The sequence below is a fragment of the Salvia splendens genome, chromosome 22, assembly GCF_004379255.2.
Source record: "Salvia splendens isolate huo1 chromosome 22, SspV2, whole genome shotgun sequence".
Taxonomy (NCBI): domain Eukaryota; kingdom Viridiplantae; phylum Streptophyta; class Magnoliopsida; order Lamiales; family Lamiaceae; genus Salvia; species Salvia splendens.
The window spans coordinates 10,662,647-10,687,578 of record NC_056053.1 but is presented as its reverse complement, the minus strand read 5'-3'; the positions used below and the strand labels follow the sequence as shown (position 1 = coordinate 10,687,578).

At 39.5% G+C, this 24,932-nt stretch overlaps 3 long non-coding RNA genes across 3 annotated transcripts; all 3 read left to right on the top strand.

The window, feature by feature from the left end:
• Positions 1-5,680: 5,680 nt before the first annotated feature.
• LOC121787445 lies at positions 5,681-20,406 on the top strand. The gene is made up of 2 exons (XR_006047498.1): positions 5,681-5,723; positions 20,146-20,406. It is a non-coding gene; the product is annotated as an uncharacterized LOC121787445 (long non-coding RNA).
• Positions 20,407-20,953: 547 nt separating this feature from the next.
• Positions 20,954-22,086, top strand: LOC121785885. The gene is made up of 2 exons (XR_006047081.1): positions 20,954-21,732; positions 21,826-22,086. It is a non-coding gene; the product is annotated as an uncharacterized LOC121785885 (long non-coding RNA).
• Positions 22,087-23,987: 1,901 nt separating this feature from the next.
• LOC121786399 lies at positions 23,988-24,586 on the top strand. Its single transcript, XR_006047150.1, has 2 exons — positions 23,988-24,251; positions 24,345-24,586. It is a non-coding gene; the product is annotated as an uncharacterized LOC121786399 (long non-coding RNA).
• The last annotated feature ends 346 nt before the right edge of the window (positions 24,587-24,932 follow it).

Sequence of the window (24,932 nt, the reverse complement as noted above, 5' to 3'; positions counted from 1 at the left end):
ATATTTTCTTTGCTGTTGACATGGTGACAAGATATCAGTCGAATCCGGGCCAAGGATATTGGATTGCCGTAAAGAACATGGATATTGGAGCCGTAATTTGGAAGAATGTGAAGCAGAAATGCATCGCGGACTCGACCATGGAAGCCGAGTATGTGGCCGCTTCGGAGGCTGCAAAAGAGGCAGTATGGTTCAAGAACTTCCTTATGGATTTAGGTGTGGTTACGAATCTGCCCAAGAGCATCACAGTTTATTGTGACAATTCTGGTGCTGTGGCAAATTCGAAAGAACCAAGAGCTCACAAAGCGAGCAAACACATAGAGCGGAAGTATCATATCATACGAGATATAGTGCAGAGAGGAGACATACAAGTGGTCAAGATTGCGTCAGAGAACAACCTGACAGATCCTTTTACAAAGGCATTGGCGGTAAATCCATTCGAGAGCTACATTGAAGGGATGGGAGTTCGACTCATTCAAGACCTCAACTCGCTTTCAGTATAAATGGGAGAAATTTGACGTGTGCACTACTGTTTTCTATACTCGAAAGCTGTTTTGAGTATAAGTGGGAGATTGTTAGGGTTTGTATACTAGAAATCACCTTTCGAGTGATTGAATACTGTAAAACTCTAATAATTATTTTCCAATAAATGCAACAGATTATTTTTGTCGTAATGTTGTTATGTTTTACATTTAATAGATGTTTAATGCATATTTAAATGTATAAGTAACATAACAAAGTCTAAGTCTTTGTTTTAGTAGACCGGTTGTGGGCTGCGCTCAATTTAAGGTACGCGGTCAGTTCTGAACAAAGAAAAATAAGAATTTCACAACCTAGATATGCCTAGACTACCTATTGTGAAAGGTTGCAATGTCAGTCCGATTATTTGTAAGCCTTATTGAAATAGGATGACATTGGTGTGGTATAGCACTGGATGGATCTAACAGCAAGATGAGTGTTTATGCTATCTACTGAAAGACGAGGTCTTGATAATTAATTTCTTAATCAATGTTAGTTAGTATTGAGCATACGATATTGACTATCTACTACTTTAACTTACCAAAGGTGCGGGTTTTTCGTCACCCAACGATCCAGGTATATTGGGTAGTGGTGATCATTATCTGGCGGTGCTAGGATTGCTATTATATTGAATCGCACGCGAGGAGAGTTTCGTTTGATAACATCCACAAGAGGAGCTCGAAACAAGGTTTTATTATTCAGAACATAGATAGTTGGAGTTTGATTACTCTATGAATAATAAATAAGAGTTTCTTGCTAAGTCCACTCTTGGAGTTTAAAATATGTTAATTAATTAAGTCCGTAGTAGACATTAATTAATTAATGGATGTTTCTATCTTAAGCGCGGGAAATGAATTAAACAAATTAAAGGAAACCCGGAACACTTGTAAATTCGGATTTGGAAAGGTAGTGCAATATTACTTCTGTAGTGGCTGCTAGTAATATTCCAATATAAGCTTGTATTAAATTGTGGGTTCAATTTAATTAGTAAAAAGCTAATTAGGTGAGGCCATGTCCAAATTCTTCCTTAGATCCCTGACTGGGCCCAATATGGGACTTAATATAAATAGGAGAATAAATGAGACAGATAACACAATTATTCTCATTAAAATTTTTGTCCCCTCCCTTTTGAGAGAGAGAGTTCGAAAATTACTCCTTCCGTGAGTAGAGTTCTGTCTTCGTTATTCGAGTCCTAGTATTCTGGTGAGATTTTCCCAAACAAATATCATTATACAGTCTAGGACACCAGTCAGAAGATCTGAGGTTGAGTTCTGAAGATCTTCACGGGGAGAAAACGCAAGCCATCTTCGATTCTTTGGAGAAACAACAAGGTAAATTGGCTGACTCTGTAGTATGCATGTTTTAGGATTTATTTGTTCTAAAGCATGATTTAAATTCAAGTTACGAGCATGATACATGTGATAATTGCGCGAATAGAATTTGTCGAAGTAATCTGCTAAATAGATCAAATTCATGTGATCGTTTTTTTATGCTCGCTTCCGCTGCCAACCCCTTCAGTGTGTGCCGAACGAGGAGGCGCTGAAAGAAGACATTTTGAGTGAAACACACGACACACCTTACCCTACTCACCCTGGAAGCACTAAGATGTATCGAGATTTGAAGCAATGTTTTTGGTGGAATGGAATGAAAGGATATGTAGCATCGTTTGTGGAGCGATGTCTAGCGTGTCAGCAAGTGAATGCCTTACGCCAACGGCCATATGGGAATTTGCAACCGCTCGAAATTCCCAAATGGAAGTGGGAGCATATAGCCATGGACTTCGTGACGGGCTTACCAAACTCACAAAGGGGGAATACGGCGATTTCGGTAATCATCGATCGACTCACTAAAAGCGCGCACTTCTTACCGATAAGGATTACCTATGGATCGGACAAGTTAGCCAAGCTCTATGTGACGGATATTGTACGTTTGCTTGGAGTGCCAAAGACCATTGTATCCGATCGCGATACGAAGTTCACGTCGAAGTTTTGGATGAGTTTGCAACGGGAGCTAGGCACGAAATTGAACTTTAGCACTGCTTACCGACCGCAATCGGACGGGCAGTCAGAGAGAATGATCCAAACACTTGAAGATATGCTGCGAGCTGTTGTCCTAGACCGTGGAGAAAGTTGGGAAATTGTTTTGCCCTTGGTTGAATTCGCCTACAACAATAGCTATCAAGCGACGATCGATATGGCGCTGTATGAAGCCTTGTATAGCAGGAAGTGTCGATCCCCACTCTACTGGGATGAGGTTGGTGAAAGAAAGATGTTAGGACCCGACGCTATCAAGGAGATGACCGAAATCGTGCAACAAATCCGTGCGAGGATCAAAGAAGCTACAGATAGGCAGAAGTCGTATGCTGACGTGCACCGAACGGAGATCAAATTCGACGTTGGTGACAAAGTGTTCTTGAAGGTATCCCCGACGAAAGGAGTTGTAAAGTTTGGAGTGAAGGGCAAATTGAAACCGCGTTTTGTAGGGCCGTACGAGATTATTGATGAAGTAGGTCCTGTAGCGTACCGCTTGGCGTTACCTCTTAGTTTTGGGAATGTGCACAACGTGTTCTATGTGTCGCAGTTGCGCAAGTACGTGTTCGATCCCAAGCATGTGATTCATCAAGAAGAGGTTGTCTTGACCCCCGACATGAGCTACGAGGAGAGACCCGAAGCAATCCTAGATCGAAAGGTTCAAGAGTTACGAAACAAGTCAATAGCATCCGTGAAAGTGTTGTGGAAACACCATGGTCCCAAGGAAGCCACGTGGGAGTTGGAAGATAGAATGAAAGAGAAACACCCCGAGTTGTTTATGTAAGACGATCAAATTTCGGGACGAAATTTCTGTTAAGAGGGGAAGGATGTAGCACCTCAAAAATTTTGCGACTTTTGTTCTCATTAATGTGGTTGTTGAATTTTGGAATATCTTTCATGGAATTTAATTTCTATGTGTTTGAGTTTGCGATGCGAGTTTTAATTGTTGTGAGTTATGTTGAATAAGGTACTATATTTTCCAATGTGGGAAATTAGTTAAATGGGATCATGCATTTTGTTCTAGCCTTTTTATTTGGAATTTTCGGCCCCTTCAAATTATTGGAATTAATAATATCTTTCTTGGATATAATTAATTGTTTTGAGATATTTATCCAATTTAAATCCAAACCCAGTTATCCCTAATTTATTCTACATGATTTTCGTCCCCTATTGCTTTCAATTACCTTGTAGAATTAATTTATTTGATACCTTTTTTGTGGGAGTCTTGTTCTACAAAAAAATTACCAAATTTAAATCCTATTTCTATTTTAATTTGAGGATTTAAATATTAACTTTGCCTAATCCCTATGATTACACGCCCCCCCCCCCCCCCTTCATACTTGACGAAATTCTCGATTTATCTTGTTACCTTAAATATAGGATACTCACTATCTTCTTACCTATTTTGTGAGTATTTTTCTCTCCAAGTAAATACCAAATAAATATTTATGCTAATTAAATAGCAATTTTTTAAAATTACTCCCCACATACTACACGCCTACTTTCTTTTTATTGTGGGATTTATTCATTGACATATATTTTATTCCTCCGCAATTATAATTATTTTATATAAGTGTGGGATTAAACCTAGAGAATAAATAAGCCAAACCCCACCCTAACCCTAGCCCCCTTATTCACGCCACTCTCTCCCCCTCTTCTCTCTCACACGGTTTTTCCCTCCCTCTCTCCTTCTCCACCAATTCTTCACCAATCCCTTGTTCTTGCATCTCTTTGGAGTTGGATACTCAAGATTCATCGACGAATCGCACCATTCGTCATTCCTACCGATCGTTTTTTTTGCAAGAGAAAGGTATACTTGAATCATCTTTCTCACTTTTACCAATGAAATCATGTTTCTTGATTCCCTCATGCATATAGTAAGTCTAGGAAGCGTAGATCTAAAAATTAATCGGTTGGGAAAGGTGTTTGCATGAGAAAGTATGTGTATGTGCGTGTATATAGGTGTGTATGTTAATTTGTGGATGATTCATTAGTGAATGTTATGTGTAAATATGAAATCAAGGTTGTGATGTCATTTTTGAAGCATGAAAATGTGTTGAAAGTATGAATATGTGTGTGTGGATGAAGGATAGACAAACCCTAGTTTGTGAATGTTGAGCATGATTTCTGTGGTGTTCGGATAGTAGGTTACGACGCGTGTTTGACAGACCAAACGATCTTATTTTGGCACGAAATTTTAACTGAGTGAAACTTTAAGTGTCTTATGTGTTGTGTCAAAAATTTCAGCCTCTTTTGACGAAAGATAGAATTTTAACGAATTTTTCAATTGAACTGCGCAGTTCTGTCAGAATCTGTATTCTCATCCAGTGAGTTTCGTGTTTGATTCGACTTACCTAAAGATGTGATTTTGGTATGAAATTTTAACCGGATGAACCTTGATGTGCCTACTGTGTGGTTACCAAATTTCAGCTTCAAATGATATCGTATGGATTTTTAATGAATTTGGCAAAACGACTGCGCTGTTTTGCCAGATTTCTGTCTTGTTGAAATAATCTTGGTTGTCATGTTTTGAGTGAATACATGATACATGTGTGAATAAGAAACATATCCTATGTGGTACACGTTGAAGTATGCTTGAGTGTTCGTTTCGTTTTGTTGATGAACATTTGGGATGGGCAATCTAAGAAAACGATGAAAGGAATGGTAGGACATGCATGATAATTGTAATGATGGAAAAACCTGATTGTGTGGTGATTTTGGCAAGGGTGGTTGTACGTACGTGGGTACCAAGAGAAAAGGGTTGCGTTAAAGTTGTGATATGTGTGGTATAAGCAAGCGAGGTGGGCTTTCTTTTACAAAACTCATTTTATGTTTCAAATTATGATGTTGGAGCTATAAGGGTGGTTTAAAGTGTTATGTGATGCCTAGTTCGTCTGAGCTTGCTCCGTTAGGCTATATGGTTGTGTGTGAAACGAATTCGAGTCTGAGTAGGGCCGCAAACCCTATTAGGCTGTGTACACTGTTGGGATCGGGAGTCGTCCTTGCTAGTCGGCCGGTCTCGTGGGTGAATAGTGTGGCCTCACTTTCGTCGCACTGTGGATGATGTGATTGTTGGATTGTTGAGAAAGTGGGGAGATTGTTTGCCTGCCCAGGCTATGAAATGTTTTTGTGTTCTCGATGATATTTCTTAACTACATATAAAACTCGAGTTCACTGGTATGGATGACATAACTGTTATAAAATGTTTTCGGCATGAGCCCATTGAGTACAACAAGTACTCAACCCTGCATATGTTTTCCCTATGTGCAGGTTGAGCGGGATGTTGTAGCGGATGGTTAGTGAGCTTTAGGAATTTTCGGATGCGTCGTGTCTTCATACATGGGCGTCATTCCATGACTCTCTTTGATACTTCTTATTCCGCTGCCATGTTTGAAATTAATTTCTAGAAGTCTCCCGCACTATTTAATACTGTTTTCTGACATTAAGTATCTTGAGACTAAAATCCATTGCTTAACTTTTCAATAAACTAAAATATTTTCCTTTGAAGTTAATTGAGTTTTCATATTAAATGTCGTCCCTTCTTGTTGTCTTTCATTGCGTCCCCCTTTTTCTTCCCCGCTCCTTAGTCCCTCCCCTCGTCACGCTTTCCCCGTCTTCACTATCCTTAGTAAGGGTGGTCGTGACAGCACTCGATCCCATGGGGAGGAATAGTTGAAAATATAGCTTGTTCAATTTGTTTTTAATGTGATTTCTATGTTTTTCTCGTAAGTGTTTTTGGTTTTTTCTCTTTTTCTGTGTTTTCTTTTCATTTGCGCCAACAATTTTAGGTTGTTCGAGTCTTTTTTTAGTCTTTTTAGGTTAGGGTGAGTCAAGGGAGTAACCAGGCTAGAATCTGACTTGTTGCTTTTTGGTTTGTTCCTCCACGCTTGAGGACAACCATGTGTTAAGTGTGAGCAGTTTGATAAGTCGTTTTCTAGGCCTTGGTAAGTGGTCAGTATGATGAGTTTAACATGCATATTCTGCAAGAAAAGTTGCGTAAGTGTCCAGGAAATGGTACAAGTCAGCAGGAAAGGAATCGGAGGTTTCAAGTGATAAAGGACGCCAGAAGGGTACAATACTGACCAGGATGCATGCCTAAAGGCTTGAGATGGAGAGGAGAGGACGGCTAGTAGACGACAAACTATTTAACGGGGGCAAAAGTGATAAATTACAAGTAAGAACAACCCTAATCCTAGGGCAAGCCTCCCTATAAATAGAAGGGTCACATGAAGAATGAAGGGGGACTACTCATTTTAGAAGGCACACTTAGAAACCACTCACGGAACTCTTAGTTCCTGAGCGGAGGCTAGCACCACACCTTTTGTTCCTCGCCACCAATCAGAATCACTTAAAGATCCCAGAGTTCCACCGCGATCATTCACCGTCAACTCCACCAGCCGTAGTAGTCGCCAGAATACCGTTTCATCGCACAGAGTGGCAAAACAATCTTTACATGCTTTCTTAGATTAACTTCGTATTACATTTTATTTCGTTTGATCTACAGTTGGAACTTAAATCTCTTGATGTTTTTGAAGTATTTTGTTGAGATCCAAATGCTATGATATGGAAGTTGGTTTTATTTCATCTTTTCGTTGCAATTTTTCCTAGATTAGATAGATCCAGTTGTTTGCATGAGTTTTCGAAGCATTGAAGTATGAATTCGTTTGAGTAGGCTAGATCTGAGTTTGCTAGTTAGGATTCTAAGTGTTTAATCATTCGATCCGAAGTTTAATGCATGAGATCTAAGTTTACGTGACTGTCGCCACCTTGCATGTTAGCCAGTATGCGTAATCTGGGATTATCGGTTGTTAATCTTCGAGTTTTAGCTTTTTAATTAATGATCTTGTGTTATCAATGGAATCTGTGTTTATCTGATTTTTGTGTATACTTGTTGGAGAAGAAAAATCCACATCCAATTTGTGAACCACTTTTACTTTTCAGCTGCTTTTACCTTTTGTCCTTCACCTTTTGTTAGAGTTTTGGCGGATCTGGCATTTCATCAGCTAGTTCGGTCGGAGATCCGTTTTGTCTCTGTCTACCTATTTTTAGTAAACTTCTACTTTTCACATGCACTGGAGTCGTACCAACCCACCTTTCACGTGCCCAACCTGATCTCGATATGAGAACTTCTTACCAGTCAGTAGAGCACAGGTCCACCCTTTAGTTTGCGACTAGATAGAACCTCAACCCAACTGTGTTAGCTAACCAAACCCCTTCCAGATTATCACCACAATCACAAGAAGCAAACATCTATCTCTATGGGATTCGACCCTTGCTCTCATTATACTAGCCAGTACATGTGGGTTGAGGAAATTGTTGATACCAGGTTTTTAGGTCGTCGTGCCAACGACACAACTAGATTGGGAATCACCCTCCTGACCAGTTGATTAAACGAGCCTGCACAAAACCGGCTCTTTCATGTACATACTTTTTGTGCAATGTGTAGTGTGTGCTATGATATATAGTATGTATATGGTGCGCGGTGTTAGTTATTTTTTGTATAGTGTGTGTGTGTTTTATTTATATTGTGTTTATGTATTTTATTTATAACGTGTTTAATGTTTATAGTATGTACCACGTGTGTATTAGTTATGTATTTTATTTGTGCATTTGTTGTAGAGTGTATAAATAGTTTATTTTGTATTAGTATCTGTAGTGAGTGCACAATGTGTGTATGTATTTATGTTGTGCATGTGTTTTGTGTATTTTATTTACAGTGTGTGTAATATTCGTAGTATGTGCCGAGTATGTATGGTATGTTTTATAATATTTGTATTTAATTTTTTGTGTACAGTGTGTATTCTTTGTTTAATATTTGTGTGTTTAAAGTGTGTGCATGTTTCTTGTGTATAGTGTGTGTAGTGTAGTGTGTGTACTGCATATTTTTTTGTGGACAGTGTGTATATTGTCTATAGTGTAAAGTTTTTATTTTTTTTGTAGTGGTGTTTAACCAATTGAGCCTAATTCTTTTAAACCATGACCAGCCTCATTGTAAGGGCGCCCCCTAGTCTGCACACTTGAAGCCTAAACACTTCACCTTTCCCTTGTAAACCAATATTTTTACCCACATGTGAACAAATTGGGGAAGAAAGGAAAGGCTGATCCAGTGAAGAAAATGCAAAAAAAAAGAGAGATGAGACAGAAAAGAAAAAAAATGAGTTTTGTTTTAGCAGAAAGGGAAGGTTCATTGCAACTTAACCCAAAGAAAAATAATATCTCAGAAAAAAAAGAAGAAGGGCAGGAATCATGTAACCTGACCTGAAAAAATAAACGATAGAATAAATGTATAAAGCTAGAATGACCAAGAAAAAAATGATCAATTTTGGGAAATAGTCACCCAAAGGTGAGTTGTTTTTCGTCACCCAACGATCCAGGTATATTGGGTAGTGGTGATCATTATCTAACGGTGCTAGGATTGCTATTATGTTGAATCGTGCGCGAGGTGAGTCTCGTTTGATGATGTCCTCAAGAGGAGCTTGAACAAGGTTTTATTATTCGGAAACTAGCCAGTTGGAGTTTTATTACTCTATGAATAATAAATAAGTGTTTCTTGCTAAGTCCACTCTTGGAATTAATAAGATGTTAATTAATTAAGTCCATAGCAGACTCTAATTAATTAATGGACATTTATATCTTAAGCGCGCAAAATAAATAATAAACAAAATGGAAACCCGAATTACTTGTAATTTCATATTTGGATGGGGAGGTGTCACGACTGCACTTCCTAAGGATAGAAAGCACGGCGGGTCGTGATTAGTGGGGGAATTAAGAAACGGGGAAGTAGGGGGAAAACAATCAAAGGGGTACGACATGTAGATCAAAAGACGAATCTTCATTATCAAATCATAGTCTCAGATCACGAAGCAACATAGTTTGAATAAAAATAGTTCAACGGATTAAAGAAAACATAAGAGTTCTTAAGACTTAGAGTAGAGGAAGCATTTGAGAGTCAGCTACTACTATGTATGAAGACCCAATAGCAACCAGAACGTTTATTGAATATGGTCTCGGTCCAATGCTCAACATCCTCCATCTCCCGTCCACGCTCAACCTGCACATAGGGAAAACACATGCAGGGGCTGAGTACTTGATGCACTCAGTGAACTCATGCCCGAAATACATTTTATCGATAAAGTTATATCAGCCATCATTGAGTGAAACTCGGGTTTTACTTTAAAAGGGTCGAGAAACACTAAAATCATTCCTTAAATAAAATAGTGTCCGCGCGGATAATGTCATCGTCATCCTCCATCATATACCATATCTGAACCATCATGTGAAACGAGAATGTGGCCACAAACTCGATCACTGGACGGGCCGATCCAAAGGACGGCTCACGATCCCCATCAGTGCACTAGCCTAAGTAGGGCTTAGACCCTAGTTAGACCCGAATTCGTTAACCATCAAAGTGTAGTAGGACATTATCCTAATAGACAATCAGATAGGCAATTCAAAACAAAATACGGCATGACATAACATTTAAACCACCCTTATCTAATCATAAACATATCATTTCAAATAAAGGAGTTTAAGTAATAAAGCCCACCTCAAAAGCTTAATAATTCCCTCAAAGAACTTCTCGATCCGACTTTAACGAGTGTGCGAACCACCTTTTTGAGAAAAATTAAAGTACACATCAATCTCAAGAAAGAACACATTTAGAATGCATGCACTCTAATTAAAGTCTTTTATATCATTTCTCGGTTTTTGTGCATTCTCGTTTATTCAGCGGCGGCCCAAGGCGTCGAGTGCGACGCTGGTCGGCCGCTTACACCAATACTTCCTCCGTTGGCTCCTCGTATTTTCCACGATGTTGGAATAAATTTCCAAAATTATATAAGCGCATAATTAAATTATCGCAACTATTTCTCTTCGCAATTATATTTATTTCATACTTAGGATAAAATTATTCATCCTTCAAAATATTTCGGAATTAATTAAATAATTTGTCACAATTAATTATCGGCCCAAGACATAATTATTTTCCTCACCTTATACTTCCAATTAATTGAGAAGCCCCAACCAAAATAAAAGAGAGCCCAAAGATTATGTTTTATTTCTAGCCCAACTACATTCCTCCATAATTAAATTAGTGAGACCCAAAGCTCATTTAGAAACAGCCCAACCAAAATATCTTCACTCATCCTTGTTTCTCCAAAAGCCCAAGTTCTAACCAAAAAAAAAACTCCCAACCGAAACAAAGTGAGAGAAAAAGGATCCCCAAATCAAACACAAAGCAATAAGAATTTCCCCTATTCTCTCCCTCTCGGTCAATAGCTCTCTCTCTCTATCTCTGTGTCTCCCTTTGACAAATCAACCGACAGAAACCGTCGGCTTCTTCCTTGATTTCGCCGGAAGAGGATCCTGCTGCTGTCGCTGGGAGGATGCTGCTACTGCCGCCGTTGCTCGCTGCTGGTGGCCGTCGTCCAGCCACCGTCTCGGCTGTCTGAAGTCAGCCGCTGCTGCTGCCACTGCACAGAGTCGCTGCTGTCGTTGCCGGGAGATGCGACGCCGCTGCTGTCAGCAGCGTCCGTCGATCAGTCTATGCCCCGTTGACCCGATTTACTCCAAATCAGCCCCGAACAGACACCGCGCAGCCCCGAACAACTCCGAACAGCCCCGAAACGTCCCGAACCCAACCCGAACAGCCCCGCACAACTCCGAAAGATAAGTTCTCGCACTCAAATTATGTTCTTTTCGCATTCGATTTTTATTTTGATTTTGCCGAGGGAAAGTTCAATTGGGATTATTTGATCCATTGTTGATTGGGTTATGCGTGTGTATGATGTACAATATGCTAATAACATGAGTTGCAATTTGGGAATGGATTTTGTAGCACCCCGGAAAATTTTTGACTTTTTTATTTGATGGCTTATTTTCGTTTTATTAATGTGGATGTTGATTTGGAAATGCATTTTTGGAAATTGATTTCTATAAGGTTGTGTTAACGATGGTTGAGAGTTATGTGGAATAATATGAAATGTTTTCCAATGGGCGGGATTTAATTAAATAGGATCATGCATATTTGTGCCAGTTACCTTATTCAAATTCTTTTCGGCATTTCTATTTATTGGAAGTAATATCATCTTTCTTGGATTTAATTAATTGTTTTGGGATACTTATCCAAATTAAATCCAAACCAAATGACCCCTAGATGGTACTACATGAAATTCGAACTCCATTTTATTTTCCTTGGGAGTTTTCGAAAATCTCCTATAGGAGAAAGAATTATTTTTCATTTGATTTAATTGGTGCTTTATTGACTCCCTTCCTTTGAATTTAATCCAATTAAATCATGTTATAATTTATTTCTTCACCTAAAATAAATAGAGAGTTGGGATATTTCCTTGGTTAGCAATTTTCGGCTCCTCCACTAAATTTTGGAGGATATTTTATTTGTTTCGTAGTTTGTGGAATCCCTTTTTATTCAAATAAATTCCTATGTCTAATTAATTGGGGATGTGAATATTTTTCTTCTACTTTTCTTCCATATCACACGCCCCCTATGCAATATTTTCCTTGTGGGAATTTAATTAATTGTTGCCTATTTCATGGGAGCCTTTTTCCTATAAGTAAATTACCTAATTTAAATCCTATTCTTTTAATTGGGGATTTAAATAATTTCCTTGTGCAATTACCCAAGAATTTTCGGCCCCCTCCTTTATTTCCTACTTGGAGATTTAATTTAATTGTTCCCTTGTATTCATTATTTTTATTTCCTAAGTTATGAATTTATTCTCCAAGTAAATACCAAATAAATTCTTTGTTGTGCACTACATGGAATTTTCGAAAATTCCACTCTCCCACATGCCTATTTTATTCTTTTAAATTGTGGGACTTTTATTCATTAGCATATATTTTATTTCCCCCACAATTTCTTTATTTAGTTTACCCATGGATTAAACCTAACAAATAAATAGCAAATAATCAAACCCTAGCCCCCATTCACCTCAAAAATTTCGCCCCCTCTCTTCTCTCCCTCTCCCACACGTTTTTCATCTTCCACTCTCCCAACTCCAAAAATCCTCCATCCAACTCTTGTTCTTACAATCCTTTGAAGTTATTTTCAAGAGTCTCCGACGAATCGCTTCGTTCATCGTTTCGACCGATTCGTTTTGTGTCAAAGAAGGTATATTGCTCACATTCTATCACCCTACCCGTTTTGACCATGTTCTTGAGTCGTACATGCATGTAGAGGGTGTAGGTTTGATAGATCGCAAATTTTAACGGGGAGGGAAAGTGTGTTTCGTAAGAACTTGTTTGATTTTTCGCGGTTGATTGAAATCATGTGTGTTGGATTGAAATATTTGGTGAATAATATGAGTTATGTGCAAATATGTGTATGAGGAACGTGTAAGCATGATTATGTGTTTTCGAGCATGGAAAAAAAAATGGTGTCTGTGTTATGGAAGTTTTAAAAACCCTATTTTCGAACTTGAACCAGAAACCTGTGATGCACGACCAGTGACTTATGATCTGTATTTGACCCATCAAACGAACGAATTTTGCTATGAAGTTTTTACTGAGTAAACTTCAAGGTGTTTTCTATGTCTCGTGTGAATTTCAGCCCGTTTTATCAAAAAATGAATTTTTATTAAATTTTTGAAGTTGACTGCGCAAATCTGCCAGAAACTTGAGTTCTCGCCATGAATGTTTCTTTTTCTGTTTGACTGACCAAATAACCTCCGATCGATGTGATTCTTGAACTATATGAAAATTTGAAGTGTATTCTGAGTTGTGTTAAATTTTCAGCCTTTTCGGGCATCGTATGAATTTATGGTGAATTTTTCAAATGAACTGCGCAATACTGTCAGAAATTGTATGTTCCGACCAGAGAGTTTAATATGTGATATGACTGACCAAATGACGTGATTTCGGTGTGAAAATTTTCATGGATGAACTTGAAGGTGTCCTATGTATTGTGACCAAAATTTAGCTTCTTTTGAGGTCGGGTGAATTTATAGTGATTTTTACAAAACGGTCGCGCAGTTCTGCCAGTTTTCTGCCTTGATAAAATGACACCTAGTTTCAAGTTTAAAAGTATTATATGATGCATGTATGTCCAAGGAGCGTGTTTAAATTATGTGATCACGTGTGATAAGTTGAAATGCGATGCGTGTGTCTTTACACCTTTGTGACGTATGTTGGGTTGGGGAATTGAGAAAGACGATGAGAGAGAAACGATAGGACATGCATAGTAATATGTTGATGTGTGAGGCTGACTTATGTTGTCGTTGACAAGGGTGTTGTGTATTTGTGAACTTGAGGATCGAGAGTTGCTAAGTTGGGTTGTGAATTGCTAAGCGAACGAGGTGGGCTTTTCTTTTCAAACCTTTTTACTTTTCCGAAAAATATTATGTGGCGATATAAGGGTGGTTTAACTGTTATGTCATGCCATGTTGTTTTTATTATGAGATTGTGTGCCTGATGCCTAGTTCGTATGAGTTTACTCTGTTAGGCTATATGGCTGTGTTGTGAAACGAATTCGGGTCTGAGTAGGGCCGTAAACCCTATCAGGCTGTGTACACTGGTGGGATCGTGAGCCGCCCTTGCAAGTCGGCCGGTCTCGTGGGCGAATAGTGTGGCCACACTTTCGTCGCACTGTGATGTGATTGATGGATTGATGTGAAAAGTGGGGAGATAAATTGTCTGGCCAGACTTGAATTTTTATGTTTCTCGCGATATTTTTCTTACTACTTAAAACCCGAGATCACTGGTATGGATGACATAACTTATTAAAATATTTTCGGCATGAGCCCATTGAGTACAACAAGTACTCAGCCCTGCATATTATTTTTCTTATGTGCAGGTTGAGTGGGATGTTGCGGTGGATGTTGAGTTGGCTAAAGACCCTAGGATACGTTGGGTCGTCATACATAGGCGTGATCCTTGACTCTCCCCGAACCTTATTTATCCGCTGCTATGTTTTAAATTATGTCTTAAGACCTTAATCTTTTCGTGTTGTGTTTGAACATGTATGGTGGTGTTAGGTTTAAATGAGTGTTTACGTTGTCTTTCTGAAAATGGTGTTTTCCGAGATTTAAGTTAAATGTTCGTTTTACCTTAGTTTTTTTTTATATATAGTTGTATCTCTTGAGTCAAATTTTTCCGGTGCCCTTTCTAAAAGTATGTTTCTTTACGTCTTTAAAAAAAAACCTTAAACTTCTTTAAACTAAGTTGTTTTCTTTCTTTAAGTCTTAAGCTGTTCTTTTAAACTGTTGTCCATGCATGTCGGTCACGATCGCCGCGTTTGTGATACCCCTGGTATGGGCGGTCGTGACAGATTTATACCTTCGTTGCTATGAATTTGGTCGAGGAATTTGGTAGGGCCGAAAGGAATGGCTCTTTGAACTAGGCGGTTTGAATATGTCAACAAATTTTTGCTAAGTTGATTTTTAGCTCCTCCTCCGTGAGATTTTCAGCTCCTCCTCCGTGAGAAATTTCTGTCTTCTTTATTCAAGTCCTAGTGTTTCGATAAGATCAGCCCACCCTGATGTTGGAATAGAGTTCGGGACACTAGTCAGAAGATCCGTGGTCTAGTATTGAAGATCATCGTGGAGAAGGAGCGAGTAATCGATGATTCTTTGGAGAATCAACGAGGTAAATTGGCTAACTCCGTAGCAAGCATGTTTTAGGGATTTTTGTGCTAAAGCATGTTTGAAATTCAAGTTATGAGCATGATACATGTGATAATTACGCGAATAGAATTTGTCTAAATAATCTGCAAAATAGATCCGTATATGTGATCCGTTAGAACGCATGCTTCCGCTGCCAACCCCTTCACCCAAAGGGACGAAAGGTTATGAATTCTTTAGTCTCCGAGATAAGAAAGTTATTGTGAGCACTCACGCCAAGTTCTTAGAGGAAGACTATGTAATGAATCATAAACCCAGCCGTGAAGTGGCTCTTGAAGAGCTAACTTCTGTCACAAGTTCCGTTAACCAAGAACAAGTACCAAGTGTACAAACAATTTCCGAAACTTCAACTTCTACACCAATAATTGTAGAGCCGCACCGCAGTAGGAGGGTCTCGCATGAGCCCGACAGATACATGGTTTGGGGGAATCCATGGATCACTCCTCGGACAACAATGTATTAGATCCCTGGAACTTTGCGGAGGCGCTGGCAGATGTCGATCATTGCGAATGGGTGAAAGCAATGGATTCAGAACTACAATCTATTATAGACAAAGACGTCCATGATTTGTCCGTCCTACCCGAAGGCTGTACTGCCATTGGGAGCAAGTGGATATATAAACGTAAACGTGGACCTGATGGACGAGTTAAAGTCTTCAAGGCAAGACTAGTGGCTAAGGGGTATACCCAAAAGGAAGGTGTCGATTACAACAAGACTTTCTCCCCAGTGGCCATGCCCAAATTGAACCGGATACTGTTGTCTATAGCAGCTTACATTGATTGGGATGTATGGCAGATGGACGTTAAGACTGCATTTCTAAATGGCAGTCTTGAGGAGACCATCTACATGGAACAACCTGAAGGATATGCCATAGAGGGCAAAGAACACATGGTTTGGAAGCTTAAGAAGGCCATTTATGGCCTTAAGCAAGCATCTAGATCGTGGAACCAGTGTTTCGATCAAACTGTTCGCACGTTTGGATTCGAAAAGTGCCTAAATGAAAGTTGCGTGTATAAGAAGGTTGAAAAGGGGAATGTAGTGTTCTTAGTATTATATGTAGATGACATTCTTCTAATTGGAAACAATAAAAAGATGTTGTCATCAGTCCGAACATGGTTATCAAACCAGTTCTAGATGAAGGATATGGGAGACGCGGGACACATCCTCAGTATCAAGGTTCTTCGGAATCGAGAAAAGAAGATGTTGTGCTTATCTCAAGAATCTTACATCGACACAGTACTTAGTCGTTTTAGCATGCAGGACGGCAAGAAAGGTTTCTTACCTTTTAGACATGGCATCCATCTATCTCAAGAGATGTGCCCTAAAACGCCGTCTGAGATACAAGCAATGAGAAGGATTCCATACGCTTCGGCAGTTGGAAGTCTCATGTATGCTGTGCTTTGTACAAGGCATGATATTTGCTTTGCTGTTGGCATGGTGGCAAGATATCAGTCGAATCCAGGCCAAGGATATTGGACTGCCATAAAGAACATACTCAAGTACCTTAAACGAACTAAGGACTATGCTCTAGTTTACAATGCAGTCGAGCTCTGTCCTTTGGGATATACTGATTCAGACTTTCAAGCTAATTAAGACTCAAGAAAATCTACTTCAGGATATGTGTTCACCTTTGGAGATGGAGCCGTAATTTGGAAGAGTGTGAAGCAGAAATGCATCGCGGACTCGACCATGGAAGCTGAGTATGTGGCCGCTTCGGAGGCTGCAAAAGAGGCAGTATGGTCCAAGAACTTTCTTATGGATTTAGGTGTGGTTACGAATATACCCATGAGCATCACGGTTTATTATGACAATTCTGGTGCTGTGGCAAATTTGAAAGAACCAAGAGCTCACAAAGCGAGCAAACACATAGGGCGGAAGTATCATATCATAAGATGTTAGGACCCGACGCTATCAAGGAGATGACCGAAATCGTACAACAAATCCGTGCGAGGATCAAAGAAGCTACAGATAGGCAGAAGTCGTATGCCGACGTGCATCGAACGGAGATCAAATTCGATGTTGGTGACAAAGTGTTCTTGAAGGTATCCCCTACGAAAGGAGTTGTAAGGTTTGGAGTGAAGGGCAGATTGAAACCGCATTTTGTAGGGCCGTACGAGATTATTGATGAAGTAGGTCCTGTAGCGTACCGCTTGGCGTTACCTCCTTGTTTTGGGAATGTGCACAACGTGTTCTATGTGTCGCAGTTGCGCAAGTACGTGTTCGATCCCAAGCATGTGATTCATCAAGAAGATGTTGTCTTGACCCCCGACATGAGCTACGAGGAGAGACCCGAAGCAATCCTAGATCGAAAGGTTCAAGAGTTGCGAAACAAGTCAATAGCATCCGTGAAAGTGTTGTGGAAACACCATGGTCCTGAGGAAGCCACGTGGGAGTTGGAAGATAGAATGAAAGAGAAATACCCCTAGTTATTTATGTAAGACGATCAAATTTCGGGACGAAATTTCTGTTAAGAGGGGAAGGATGTAGCACCCTAAAAATTTTGCGACGTTTGTTCTCATTAATGTGGTTATTGAATTTTGGAATATCTTTCATGGAATTTAATTTCTATGTGTTTGAGTTAGCGATGCGAGTTTTAATTGTTGTGAGTTATGTTGAATAAGGTACTATATTTTCCAATGTGGGAAATTAATTAAATGGGATCATGCATTTTGTTCTAGCCTTTTTATTTGGAATTTTCGGCCCCTTCAAATTATTAGAATTAATAATATCTTTCTTGGATATAATTAATTGTTTTGGGATATTTATCCAATTTAAATCCAAACCCAGTTATCCCTAATTTATTCTACATGATTTTCGTCCCCTATTGCTTTCAATTACCTTGTAGAATTAATTTATTTGATACCTTTTTTGTGGAAGTCTTGTTCTACAAAAAAATTACCAAATTTAAATCCTATTTCTATTTTAATTTGAGGATTTAAATATTTCCTTTGCCTAATCCCTATGATTACACGCCCCCCCCCTTTATACTTGACGAAATTCTTAATTTATCTTGTTACCTTAAATATAGGATACTCACTATCTTCTTACCTATTTTGTGAGTATTTTTCTCTCCAAGTAAATACCAAATAAATATTTATGCTAATTAAATAGCAATTTTCGAAAATTACTCCCCACATACTACACGCCTATTTTCCTTTTAATTGTGGAATTTATTCATTGACCTCTATTTTATTCCTCCACAATTATAATTATTTTATATAAGTGGGGGATTAAACCTAGAGAATAAATAAGTTAAACCCTAACCCTAGCCCCCTTATTCACGCCACTCTCTCCCTCTCCTCTCTCCCACATGGTTTTTCCCTCCCTCTCTCCTTCTCCACCAATTCTTCACCAATCCCTTGTTCTTGCATCTTTTTGGAGTTGGATACTCAAGATTCATCGACGAATCGCACCATTCGTTATTCCTACCGATCCTTTTTTTTGCAAGAGAAAGGTATACTTGAATCATCTTTCTCACCTTTACCATTAAATTCATGTTTCTTGATTCCCTCATGCATATAGTAAGTGTAGGAAGCGTAGATCTAAAAATTAATCGGTTGGGAAAGGTGTTTGCATGAGAAAGTATGTGTATGTGCGTGTATATAGGTGTGTATGTTAATTTGTGGATGATTCATTAGTGAATGTTATGTGTAAATATGAAATCAAGGTTGTGATGTCATTTTTGAAGCATGAAAATGTGTTGAAAGCATGAATATGTGTGTGTGGTGAAGGATAGACAAACCCTAGTTTGTGAATGTTGATCATGATTTATGTGGTGTTCGGATAGTAGGTTCCGACGAGTGTTTGACCGACCAAACGATCTTATTTTGGCACGAAATTTTAACTGAGTGAAACTTTAAGTGTCTTATATGTTGTGTCAAAATTCCAGACTCTTTTGGTGAAAGATATAATTTTAACGAATTTTCCAATTGAACTGCGCAATTCTGTCAGAATCTGTATTCTCATCTAGTGAGTTTCGTGTTTGATTTGACCAACCTAAAGATGTGATTTTGGTGTGAAATTTTAACCGGATGAACCTTGATGTGCCTACTGTGTGGTTACCAAATTTCAGCTTCAAATGATATCGTATGGATTTTTAATGAATTTTGCAAAACGACTGCGCTGTTTTGCCAGATTTCTGTCTTGTTGAAATAATCTTGGTTGTCAAGTTTTGAGTGAATACATGATACATGTGTGAATAAGAAACGTATCCTATGATGTGGCAATGTGGTACACGTTGAAGTATGCTTGAGTGTTCGTTTCATTTTGTTGATGAACATTTGGGATGGGCAATCTAAGAAAATGATGAAAGGAACGGTCGGGCATGCATGATAATTGTAATGATGGAAAAACCTGATTGTGTGGTGATTTTGGCAAGGGTGGTTGTACGTACGTGGGTACCAAGAGAAAAGGGTTGCGTTAAAGTTGTGATATGTGTGGTATAAGCAAGCGAGGTGGACTTTCTTTTACTAAACTCATTTCACGTTTCAAATTATGATGTTGGAGCTATAAGGGTGGTTTAAAGTGTTATGTCATGCCATGACTGTTTTAGATGTTGAGATTGTTGCCTGATGCCTAATTCATCTGAGCTTGCTCTGTTAGGCTATATGGTTGTGTGTGAAATGAATTCAGGTCTGAGTAGGGCCGCAAACCCTATCAGGCTGTGTACACTGGTGGGATCGGGAGTCGTCCTTGCTAGTCGGTCGGTCTCATGGGCGAATAGTGTGGCCTCACTTTCGTCGCACTGTGGAAAGATGACGTGATTGTTGGATTGTTGAGAAAATGGGGAGATTGTTTGCCTGCCCAGGCTATGAAATGTTTTTGTGTTCTCGATGATATTTCTTAACTACATATAAAACTCGAGTTCACTAGTATGGATGACATAACTGTTATAAAATGTTTTCGGCATGAGCCCATTGAGTACAACAAGTACTCAGCCCTGCATATATTTTCCCTATGTGCAGGTTGAGCGGGATGTTGCAGCGGATGGTTAGTGAGCTTTAGGAATTTCCGGATGCGTCGTGTCTTCATACATGGGCGTCATCCCATGACTCTCTTTGATACTTGTTATTCCGCTGCTGTGTTTGAAATTAATTTCTAGAAGTCTTCCGCACTATTTAATACTGTTTTATGACATTAAGTATCTTGAGACTAAAATCCGTTGCTTAACTTTTCAATAAACTAAAATATTTCGTTTTGAAGTTAATTGGGTTTTTCATATTAAATGTCGTCCCTTCTTGTTGTCTTTCATTGCGTCCCCCTTTTTCCTTCCCCGCTCCTTAGTCCCTCCCCTCGTCACGCTTTCCACGTCTCCCCTCATTTTATGTTTCAAATTATGATGTTAGAGCTATAAGGGTGGTTTAAAGTTTTATGTCATGCCATGACTGTTTTAGATATTGAGATTGTTGCCTGATGCCTAATTCGTCTGAGCTTGCTCTGTTAGGCTATATGGTTGTGTGTGAAATGAATTCGGGTCTGATTAGGGCCGCAAACCCTATCAGGCTGTGTACACTGGTGGGATCGAGAGTCGTCCTTGCTAGTCGGCCGGTCTCGTGGGCGAATAGTGTGGCCTCACTTTCGTCGCACTGTGGAAAGATGACGTGATTGTTAGATTGTTGAGAAAATGGGGAGATTGTTTGCCTGCCCAGGCTATGAAATTTTTTGTGTTCTCGATGATATTTCTTAACTACATATAAAACTCGAGTTCACTGGTATGGATGACATAACTGATATAAAATGTTTTCGGCATGAGCCCATTGAGTACAATAAGTACTCAGCCCTGCATATGTTTTCCCTATGTGCAGGTTGAGCGGGATGTTGCAGCGGATGGTTAGTGAGCTTTAGGAATTTCCGGATGCGTCGTGTCTTCATACATGGGCGTCATCCCATGACTCTCTTTGATACATGTTATTCCGCTGCTGTGTTTGAAATTAATTTCTAGAAGTCTTCCGCACTATTTAATAATGTTTTATGACATTAAGTATCTTGAGACTAAAATCTGTTGCTTAACTTTTCAATAAACTAAAATATTTCGTTTTGAAGTTAATTGGGTTTTTCATATTAAATTTCGTCCCTTCTTGTTGTGTTTCATTGCGTCCCCCTTTTTCTTCCCCGCTCCTTAGTCCCTCCCCTCGTCACGCTTTCCACGTCTCCCCTCATTTTCTGTTTCAAATTATGATGTTAGAGCTATAAGGGTGGTTTAAAGTGTTATGTCATGCCATGACTGTTTTAGATGTTGAGATTGTTGCCTGATGCCTAATTCGTCTGAGCTTGATTTGTTAGGCTATATGGTTGTGTGTGAAATGAATTCGGGTCTGATTAGGGCCGCAAACCCTATCAGGCTGTGTACACTGGTGGGATCGGGAGTCGTCCTTGCTAGTCGGCCGGTCTCGTGGGCGAATAGTGTGGCCTCACTTTCATTGCACTGTGGAAAGATGACGTGATTGTTGGATTGTTGAGAAAATGGGGAGATTGTTTGCCTGCCCAGGCTATGAAATATTTTTGTGTTCTCGATGATATTTCTTAACTACATATAAAACTCGAGTTCACTGGTATGGATGACATAACTGTTATGAAATGTTTTAGGCATGAGCCCATTGAGTACAACAAGTACTCAGCCCTGCATATGTTTTCCCTATGTGCAGGTTGAGCGGGATGTTGCAGCGGATGGTTAGTGAGCTTTAGGAATTTCCGGATGCGTCGTGTCTTCATACATGGGCGTCATCCCATGACTCTCTTTAATACTTGTTATTCCGCTGCTGTGTTTGAAATTAATTTCTAGAAGTCTTCCGCACTATTTAATACTGTTTTATGACATTAAGTATCTTGAGACTAAAATCCGTTGCTTAACTTTTCAATAAACTAAAATATTTCGTTTTGAAGTTAATTGGGTTTTTCATATTAAATGTCGTCCCTTCTTGTTGTCTTTCATTGCGTCCCCCTTTTTCTTCCCCGCTCCTTAGTCCCTCCCCTTGTCACGCTTTCCACGTCTCCCCTCATTTTATGTTTCAAATTATGATGTTAGAGCTATAAGGGTGGTTTAAAGTGTTATGTCATGCCATGACTGTTTTAGATATTGAGATTGTTGCCTGATGCCTAATTCGTCTGAGCTTGCTCTGTTAGGCTATATGGTTGTGTGTGAAATGAATTCGGGTCTGATTAGGGCCGCAAACCCTATCAGGCTGTGTACATTGGTGGGATTGGGAGTCGTCCTTGCTAGTCGGCCGGTCTCGTGGGCGAATAGTGTGGCCTCACTTTCGTTGCACTGTGGAAAGATGACGTGATTGTTGGATTGTTGAGAAAATGGGGAGATTGTTTGCCTGCCCAGGCTATGAAATATTTTTGTGTTCTCGATGATATTTCTTAACTACATATAAAACTCGAGTTCACTTGTATGGATGACATAACTGTTATGAAATGTTTTCGGCATGAGCCCATTGAGTACAACAAGTACTCAGCCCTGCATATGTTTTCTCTATGTGCAGGTTGAGCGGGATGTTGCAGCGGATGGTTAGTGAGCTTTAGGAATTTCCGGATGCGTCGTGTCTTCATACATGGGCGTCATCCCATGACTCTCTTTGATACTTGTTATTCCGCTGCTGTGTTTGAAATTAATTTCTAGAAGTCTTCCGCACTATTTAATACTGTTTTATGACATTAAGTATCTTGAGACTAAAATCCGTTGCTTAACTTTTCAATAAACTAAAATATTTCGTTTTGAAGTTAATTGGGTTTTTCATATTAAATGTCGTCCCTTCTTGTGGTCTTTCATTGCGTCCCCCTTTTTCTTCCCCGCTCTTAGTCCCTCCCCTCGTCACGCTTTCCACGTCTCCCCTCATTTTCTGTTTCAAATTATGCTGTTAGAGCTATAAGGGTGGTTTAAAGTGTTATGTCATGCCATGACTGTTTTAGATGTTGAGATTGTTGCCTGATGCCTAATTCGTCTGAGCTTGCTTTGTTAGGCTATATGGTTGTGTGTGAAATGAATTCGGGTCTGATTAGGGCCGCAAACCCTATCAGGCTGTGTACACTGGTGGGATCGGGAGTCGTCCTTGCTAGTCGGCCGGTCTCGTGGGCGAATAGTGTGGCCTCACTTTCGTTGCACTGTGGAAAGATGACGTGATTGTTGGATTGTTGAGAAAATGGGGAGATTGTTTGCCTGCCCAGGCTATGAAATATTTTTGTGTTCTCGATGATATTTCTTAACTACATATAAAACTCGAGTTCACTGGTATGGATGACATAACTGATATAAAATGTTTTCGGCATGAGCCCATTGAGTACAATAAGTACTCAGCCCAGCATATGTTTTCCCTATGTGCAGGTTGAGCGGGATGTTGCAGCGGATGGTTAGTGAGCTTTAGGAATTTCCGGATGCGTCGTGTCTTCATACATGGGCGTCATCCCATGACTCTCTTTGATACTTGTTATTCCGCTGCTGTGTTTGAAATTAATTTCTAGAAGTCTTCCGCACTATTTAATACTGTTTTACGACATTAAGTATCTTGAGACTAAAATCCGTTGCTTAACTTTTCAATAAACTAAAATATTTCATTTTGAAGTTAATTGGGTTTTTCATATTAAATGTCGTCCCTTCTTGTTGTCTTTCATTGCGTCCCCCTTTTTCTTCCCCGCTCCTTAGTCCCTCCCCTCGTCACGCTTTCCACGTCTCCCCTCATTTTATGTTTCAAATTATGATGTTAGAGCTATAAGGGTGGTTTAAAGTGTTATGTCATGCCATGACTGTTTTAGATGTTGAGATTGTTGCCTGATGCCTAATTCGTCTGAGCTTGCTCTGTTAGGCTATATGGTTGTGTGTGAAATGAATTCGGGTCTGATTAGGGCCGCAAACCCTATCAGGCTGTGTACATTGGTGGGATTGGGAGTCGTCCTTGCTAGTCGGCCGGTCTCGTGGGCGAATAGTGTGGCCTCACTTTCGTTGCACTGTGGAAAGATGACGTGATTGTTGGATTGTTGAGAAAATGGGGAGATTGTTTGCCTGCCCAGGCTATGAAATATTTTTGTGTTCTCGATGATATTTCTTAACTACATATAAAACTCGAGTTCACTGGTATGGATGACATAACTGTTATTAAATGTTTTCGGCATGAGCCCATTGAGTACAACAAGTACTCAGCCCTGCATATGTTTTCTCTATGTGCAGGTTGAGCGGGATGTTGCAGCGGATGGTTAGTGAGCTTTAGGAATTTCCGGATGCGTCGTGTCTTCATACATGGGCGTCATCCCATGACTCTCTTTGATACTTGTTATTCTGCTGCTGTGTTTGAAATTAATTTCTAGAAGTCTTCCGCACTATTTAATACTGTTTTATTACATTAAGTATCTTGAGACTAAAATCCGTTGCTTAACTTTTCAATAAACTAAAATATTTCGTTTTGAAGTTAATTGAGTTTTTCATATTAAATGTCGTCCCTTCTTGTGGTCTTTCATTGCGTCCCCCTTTTTCTTCCCCGCTCCTTAGTCCCTCCCCTCGTCACGCTTTCCACGTCTCCCCTCATTTTCTGTTTCAAATTATGTTGTTAGAGCTATAAGGGTGGTTTAAAGTGTTATGTCATGCCATGACTGTTTTAGATGTTGAGATTGTTGCCTGATGCCTAATTCGTCTGAGCTTGCTTTGTTAGGCTATATGGTTGTGTGTGAAATGAATTCGGCTCTGATTAGGGCCGCAAACCCTATCAGGCTGTGTACACTGGTGGGATCGGGAGTCGTCCTTGCTAGTCGGCCGGTCTCG